Genomic DNA, 8391 nt, shown 5'->3' on the forward strand with positions numbered 1-8391 from the left:
TGTAAGGTTCTGGCCAGGGGTGATGACAGCAGGTTTGCTCTGTACAAGGCACCACCCTTAGTGACTGACAGGTCATCTCTTTTCACCCTCACATAACTCCGTAAAGGAGGGAAAGTTACTATCCCGATGACAGATAAGCTAAGGGAGGTACAGAGAGCCTAAGTAACTTGCCCATCACATGACACTGGGCAATTCAGTCCTGGACTGTCTTTCCAGTCACTGCTCTTACTTGTCCCGCTATACTATATTAACCACTAAATTCATTGTAGGTCCAGGTGAGGAACATTACACATGTCCTTCCCAGAGCCCACAACTTCCCTGTCTGGTGAGCACCAATGCCCTTTTATGAATGCGGAGCAGATAATCAGCAAGGACAAGTGACTAGCCCAAAGTCACATGACTGGAAAATAGCAAACTCAGCATTTGAACCAAAGTTAGCCTGACTCCAAAACGTACTTCCTTTTTCCATTTCATCCCACAGATTCCTGGGAAGTAATTAAACTGTTTTCAATGATTCCATCACTTGAGAAACCATATGCACAGTGAAAATGAGTGTATTTATGGTTTTCTTGGGTTTTGGTTTTTTTTTTTTTTTTTTTTTTTTTTTTTTTTTTGGTGCTGGGGATTGAACTCAGATCCTTGTGTTTGTGAGGCAGCCGCCGGCGGAACTACTGAGATAAATCCCCTGCCTGAGAATGAGTGTATTTAAAAGAAACAAGGAATCCAAGTGTCTGAGGCAAAACAGAGCATTGCTGACCTTGTGGGAAATGTGGAATAGGGATTAGGGCAGGGGTTGGAGAAGCTTATGTTCTCTTAGCTGAAAGCAATGGGTGACAGTGATGATTCCCATAATACAAAAACTGTATCTGGGGCTGGGTGTATAGCTCAGTTATACAGCACTTCCCCAGCATACATGAAGCCCTGGGTTTGATCACCAGCATCAAAAATAAAAGAAAACCAAATCAGGTCAATAACATAGGGAGTGTTAAGAGAAGGTAAGGTTTTTATATTTTACTGTTTAAAGGCTATTACAGCTATAGCTCATGTACTAAATTTTCATGGAGTTATCTCCTTCTTAAAAGAAATTCAGGCTCCCAGGGTGAACTGGTGGTGAGCCAAGCCAGGGATGGCGTAGGCCTGTCTGCTGTGCCTTGCCCAACATGGACAGCTAGGTTCTGTATGATTATTACCCAATGGCTTGCCTGACTGCCTAGACAATCCTCCAGCATGGATTCCTCCTCATGAGAGTGTATACCACCCAGACTACAGCAGTAAGTTGACCTAGTTTCTTCTCCAAATTTTCAGTGAAGAAACCTCCTGGAGCTCAGTTGAGATTTAACATACAAGGAGGGAAGGCCTTGCACCTAGGCATCTTCATCTCCAACATGATTCCTGGCTGTGATGCAAATCAAGCAGGACTTCAAGAAGGGAACCAAGTTCTAGCTGTGAGTGATGTGCATTTCTGAGATACTGAGGACAGTAGGCTGTTGAGGTCCTGAAAACAATCCATGAAATCAGCATGCATATGTGCTTCTCTCCCTATAGTTATCATCACCAAAAAAAGAGAGGACTGTGCACTGGGTAAGTGTGGAACCTGACACAACAAGCTGGCTAGACCCTAAGAAAGCCACTTGGGAAATTCTGCTCTCAGCTCCTTCTTGGCATAGTGGGGTGGGGAAGATGGGAGAGATGGCTAGCCAAATGCATTGCCCAAACTGTACTGTACATTTAGTTCCCTAGTTTTCTAGGCAAACTTCCTTCTCTGAAAGGATTATGATGTCTAATCATAACCCAGCCTTTGGGAAGCCCAGCTAGAAAAGACAACTGACATTTATTGGACACCATTGGCTAGCTGCTTACACACCTAATCATTTTAATTATAGAAATCAGTAGGAAAAAAAAGAACCTTGAAAATCTTGTTATTGGTTATATCTAGATGTCCCCCCCAGTAGCCTCATGCTCTCATGGGTGGAGCTTTTAGAAGGTGACTGGATTATAAGGGAGCTGCAGACAACTTGCTGTTAGGAGGCGAGGCCTGTTTAGAGGCTGGTGACCGGAGGCTTGACCTATAAGGACATCTTCTCCCTTCTAAGCTTCTCCCCTTGCTCTCTGTTTCCTGGCCCCCTTGACAGGACCAGCTTTACTCTTCCCAGGCCTTTCTACCATGTCATTTTCTTGTTTAAGCTTGCCAGACATGGGCTGAAACTTCTGAACTGTGAGCCAAAATTAAGTCAAGTATTTTGTTCCAGCAATGAGGAAAGTTAAGACACCTCCCATCTGATTTGCCTGGCTATTTCATCCCATAATTGTACTACCGTAAGTCTCACACACTTCGGGGACTCCAATGACGCACTGTTTTTGCTTCTTCCTCCTCCTATTCTCTCCCCCAAAAGTAAGACACAATATGGAAAAAAATCATATAAAATGTTATCTTGGTTCTTATTTTTCCCCATATCTCTGCCCTCCATTTCACCCCCTCTACCCTTCTCTATTTACAAAGACTTTGTTTCCATTTTTTTTCTTTTTTTTCATATTTTTTGTTTTCCTTTCTTTCCTTTCCCCTACCCTTCACACTTGCCCTAGTCTATTAGCCCTTTTCTTCCTATTTCACATTATCAATTATACAACGAAATATTTTCTTACAGAAAAGTTGAAAAGATCTTTTCTATTCCCTGAGCTACTGAGGGTACAATGAACACATGTCCTGTCATTTCTACAGCCAAGGGTATTTTCCTAAATAACTATAATATCACTATCAAAATCAGGAATTTACCATTGATACAATATTGCCACCTCATCCTCAGACTCTGCTAAGGTTTGGATCTGCAATGTCCCACAATGGCCCATGTGTCAAATGTTTAGGCCCAGCATGATGCTACTGAGAGATGGTGGAAAGTTGGAATTGGAGTCCAATGTGAGGTCTTCTGACCTTTGAGGGCATGCCTTTCAAGGAGACAGTGGGAAGCCAGCCCATTCCTCTTCCTCTGCTTTTCATGTCCCAATGAGCAGCTTTACTGTGCCATATTCTTCCACCATGATATACTGCCTGCGACAGGCCTAAAAGAAACAGGGCCAACCAACTATGAACTGAAACCTCCAAAACTGTGAACCAAAATAAATCTTTCTTCTTTTTTTATTATTTCAGGTATTTTGTTACAGTAATGGAAATCTGAATAACACAGACCCATAAAAGTTGCTGGTTTCCCCAACAACACAGTTTATCTGCAGCACAAGGATCCAGTTTAAAATCACATGTTGCATTTAGTTATCTCATCTCTTTCATGTCCTTCAGTCTGGAACAGTTCCTCTACCTTTCCAGGCTTTTGTGCACTGGGAAATTATAAGCCAGTTATTCTGTACAGTAACCCTGGGTTAGCTTTGTCTTCCTGTTTCCTCATGATTAAGTTCAGATTATAACATCTTTAACAGGAATTTCACATATTTTCTCTATTTTCATTGTTTCATATGGCACATGATTTCAATTTGTTCCTTTTCTGATATTCACTCGGATCACTTCATGAAGGAGCTGTCAGCCTATAGAGTTATATTTTCCCATTTATAATTAAGACATTTTACAAGGAAGTCCTTTGAAATTATTTAAATACTATGTTTTTCATCAAACTTACAAACAATTTATTTATTTGGATCAGTATGGACTCAGGATTAATATTTTATTCAGTGGACTGTAATCCATTATTATCATCAGTTATCTTGATGCTAAAATTGTCCTGTTTGGCCAGAAGGAGCCCAGTTAAGCTAGTTGCTGTGTCAGTCTTATGTGTTCCCATCATTCCTTGAACACTGTCATATTATGGATGCTATAAATCATGCTAGGCTCATCTTAACTTTTCCCTCTCCCAGCCACGGTACTAACCATTTCTCAAAGGAGCACTGGCTCTCTTGGTGGAGAATGGTGTTTAGAAACCAAGATCTAGTGGCCAACTGTGCTTATTCCTTTTAGGGCATTGTTTTTCCTAGGAACTTTGGAATACATATATGTACACACACACATATATCTACCCATATCTGTCAATTTATCCACACATGTACATATATATAAAAGCCATGAGTTCAGGTGGAGACCTCCAAATTTAGTATATCATCTCAGAGTTTTAATTTTCTTCTTTTCCATATTTGAAATTACCTTTCCATCAGTGTGGAGATGCCTCAAAGAACTAGGACTAGAGGTCCCATTTGACCCAGCTATTCCCCTACTGGTTATCTTCCCAAAAGAATGAAAAGAATCATACCACAGCAATATATGTGTAGCCATGTTCATAGCAGCAATTTTGTAGTAGCTAAAACTTGGAAACAGTCTAATTGCCCATCAACTGGAAACTGGATAAAGAAGATGTAGTGTTTTTTTTTTAAATAAAATGGAGTACTACTCAGCCATAAAGAATAAGAAATTAGAGACATTTATAGCTAAATGGGTACACACTGAGGCCATACTCTTAAATGAAATAAATAGAACAGATGTGTAAATACCAAATAGTTTCTCTGGTGTGAGAAAGTGAAAATGTAAATAAAGATCAAAAGGAATAATAGATAATGTAAAATAGGAAGAAAAGGTCCAAAGGGGAGGGGGAAGTAGGAGGGGTTGGGGAAAGGAAAGAAGGGAAAATAATTAATATGAGAAAAGGAATAAATGGAAACAAAATGTTTGTAAATAGGGAAGGGTGGAGGGGTTGAAGGGAGGGCAGGGGAATGGGGGAAAAATAAGAACCAAGATACATTATGTAAAGGTACAAATTTTTGATGATGAATGTCATATTACATTCCTAAAATGTACCAAAAATTAATAATAAAAAGAAATTACCTTTTCCAAAGCGAGAGACCTAGCTCCTGCTATCCTTAATACATTTAGTTCATTGATAAATCTCAATAAACCACCATTCTCCCATACAGATCTTCTTCACCCATTATGCCAAACAGTCCCCAACCCTTTACCTGTATATTCTACTCAGCTTGCATCCCTTAGCCAGTCAGCCCTCCCCACATCCAAACCCCAAGGGGGAGTTGAAAGGCTCAGAGCATTGCTCCAAGCCTTGGGTCTTTCATCTGTAACATGGGGATAAACACCTCCCTCATAGGTTGTGGGAGACATACAGAAGGGGACATCAGACACCTTTCATTGAACACTACATGCCCAAACCTGAGGTGAAGCCTTATGGGTATCATGGACTCCCTGATATCCAGGAACCCAGAAAACAGCTCCCCACCTCCGGATTATTATACATGCTGTTCCTTCTGCCCTAGATTATCTCCTGGCTTCCATCTTTCCTTTTTCCAGGTCTGTACTCCGACGTCCCCTGTATATCCTTAATAAAAATAACAACATACTACCCACTTGCTCTTTCCCGATCCCACCTGAACTCTATACATAATACTTTTCACCCTGTGATGTGCCATATATTTTACTGACCAATTGTACTAAATCAAGAATGTTGTCAGTTTTGTTCTCTTTTGTATTCCCAGAACCTAGAACAGCAATTGGGCACATAATAGGTTGCTCAGAAAATTCTTGTTGAAAAATGACTGAAAGTGGGATCCTTTACACATATTGTGGAAATGTATAGCTACTCTGCAAGATCAGCATTGACCCCATTTATTGACTATAATACTGTAAGTGCTGAGGCTCAAGGAAACAAATGACTTGTTCAATATCACACAACCAGAACTAGGGAGCGCCAGGCCTTGAAATCAAGTCTTCCAGGCTCTAAAACCCACAGTTCCTGGATAGAGCCCTCATAGTAAAAAAAGGAAGGGGGGCATGGTGGCACATGCCTGTAACCCTGGCTATGTGGGAGGTGAAGGCAAGAGGACCACAAGTTTGAAGTTAGCCTGGGAATTTTTTTTTTTTTTTTTTTTTTTTTTTTTTGCTGAGGATTTAGCCTGGGGGTCCCATTGCCGGCCTCGAAAGCACAAGGGCCTGAGTTTGATCCCCAGTACCAAAAAAAAAAAAAAAAAAATTTTTTTTTAAGGGCTGGAGATGTAGCTCAGTGAGAAAGCACTTGCTTAGCATGCCTGAGGCCTTGGGCTCAATCTCCAGTACCCTCCCTAAACACAAAAGAGGAAGAAGTAATTTCACTCCCAAGACAATGACTTCCAAACAGTTCAGCTACCCAGTCACCAAAGACAGCCTACTGAACTCACAATCTAAAACATACTCCACAATTGCCTGCACAGAGAGCTCACAACTTGAGACAAAAGCAGAACAGAGACCATATACACTGTGACAAAGATAGACACACACACACACACACACACACACACAAAACCCAAAGTTTTCAACCACTGAAAACAAATTAAAACTACTCAAATACCTTACACTTTATACAGACCCCAAGCCACCTAGATACCTCCCAACCTAACATGAAGATTCCCAAAAGAGAAACACAGTTCAAGTAGCTCAGAAATATCGCATAACCTGGGCTGGGGATGTGGCTCAGTGGTGCGGCACGCACCTGTCAAGTGCAACATCCTTAGTTCGATTTCTGGTACCAAAAAAGAAAAAGAAATCACATAACCTTAAGATAAAGTCTATGAACAAATCAAAGAACCTTAGAACCTGGAGAAAGACCCTCAAACAGTTCATATACTCTACACCTCAAGACAAAGTGCCCCATCAGCAGCTCAGAGACATTATTATAACATGGGACCCAGAAATGAAGCTCAGGAACCTCAAACTGGGGTGCACAGACACCTACATAGAAATCACACATTCAGGGACACAAATGCCCCAAATGCTCAGGAAATGAACACCCAGATGATATTCAGGAGCACAAAATCCACTCGCATAAAATATCCCACGCAGACACAATCTCCCAAATACCTTAGTTATCAAATATACCCAAACAGCATCTGAGATGTCCTACCAAGTGATACACATCCCCCAAACTGCTTTACCCACTTTCCTAGGGAGACACATCAAACAAGCTCAGAGACCTCTTCCTGAACAGTAATTGAATGTAGGAATGATTGTGGGGTGCCAAAAGGGCCAGACCATGCTTGTGAATGAATTACGGATAAATAAGATTGATGAATTACGGATAAATAAGATTGAACGAGCTCGCGTGAAGAAAACACGTCACATCACGCGTCCACACCCCTCACCCTCTGCCGGAACTCCAGTTCTGCCGTCATCGTGCCGGCCCCCAAAAGACTGTCAATCGGAACTAGGTATTGAAAAGGGGGCGGGGCCTAGGGATCCATCCATCCGGAACCATTTGGTACCTCGGAAATGCTTACTTGTAGCTCCCTCGGTGACCAATCACCATCCAGAAAGGAAATGGATTCCTGCTGCGGTCTCCATTGGGTCAGAAGAACGGAGTAGGAACAGACCACACACGGGGGTATTAGTGCTCCTGTTGGAAACGGAGAGCTTTAAGTAGACTTCAGTGCTGCCACACACAAGAGGATTATTCCCAAATGGATGCCCCTCCCTAGTGATTCCTTTCAACGCGCACTGTCCTTACCTCTGTTCCTGTCAGTGGTACGACCCAGCACGAAACTGTTCCACCTCGAGCGCCCCTTGGTGGTGCAAACCCGCAAATGACTGCAAACCCTTTCTGGCCCATTCCCTAAGAATGGAAAGGCAAAATCAGGACGAAAACCCGAACTCCATCCCCGTTCTCTGCAGTCTTGAACATAAGGAGAAATCTCCCTACACTGAAATTTACCTCCTTACAGTGTCCGCCATGATAACAGGGAAGGTTGTGAAATGTTTTCTGTGTGCTGGACATTGTGCTCACTGCTGTCTCCCTGGGTAATGCAGAATAGATCTAGGCTGCTTGCCTAAGAACCCAGCCACAGCCCCCGCAAGGGGCAGGTGGGGTGGAGCGTTTGACAAGTGAGACGGCCTGTTGTGGGCCTTTACTGTCAGTAATGGTGAGGAACAGCAGAACCTTCGAGTTCTCTCAGGATAAGGACCATCTCCTAGGGGCAAAAGGGACACTAGCCCAAATAAATCTTGTCATACTTGGTCATGTTCCCTAGCAGAATCTTCGACTTGTCTAGCTGTGTCTCCCACCATAACTTTGCATTTATTCATTCACTTGTTCATTTATTCTGTCCAAATTATGTGTCATGAACCATTATGGGTATTAGGTGCATATCGCTGTATGGAGAGAGACAAAAATCCCTGCCTTCATGGAACTTCCATTCCATGGAAATCATACAGCACAAAAAATTGTGAGCATGTAATTTGTCAGGTGGTGGTAATCGCTGTAATGAAAATTAAGTCAGGTTGGGTGCAGTGGCGCACGCCTGTAATCCCAGCCCTCGGGAGGCTCAGGCAGGAGGATTTCTGTATGTTCGAGACTAGCCTGGGTTACATAGTGAGTTCCAGGTCAGTCTCAACTACATAGTGAGACCCTGTCTCAAACAAAC

The 8391-nt window shown here is 42.3% G+C and overlaps 1 long non-coding RNA gene and 1 pseudogene across 1 annotated transcript; one reads left to right on the top strand and one right to left on the bottom strand.

Annotated features, from left to right (window-relative positions):
- The first annotated feature begins 1160 nt into the window (after positions 1-1160).
- Positions 1161-1585, top strand: LOC104865964 (annotated as a pseudogene).
- A 5664-nt stretch (positions 1586-7249) lies between these two features.
- Positions 7250-7820, bottom strand: LOC117284750. The gene is made up of 3 exons (XR_004515860.1): positions 7683-7820; positions 7479-7583; positions 7250-7367 (listed from the first exon to the last, which is right to left on the bottom strand). It is a non-coding gene; the product is annotated as an uncharacterized LOC117284750 (long non-coding RNA).
- Between the last annotated feature and the right edge of the window lie 571 nt (positions 7821-8391).

This window comes from Fukomys damarensis, unplaced genomic scaffold (assembly GCF_012274545.1).
Source record: "Fukomys damarensis isolate Sample0158 unplaced genomic scaffold, DMR_v1.0_HiC HiC_scaffold_39, whole genome shotgun sequence".
In the NCBI taxonomy this organism is placed as follows: domain Eukaryota; kingdom Metazoa; phylum Chordata; class Mammalia; order Rodentia; family Bathyergidae; genus Fukomys; species Fukomys damarensis.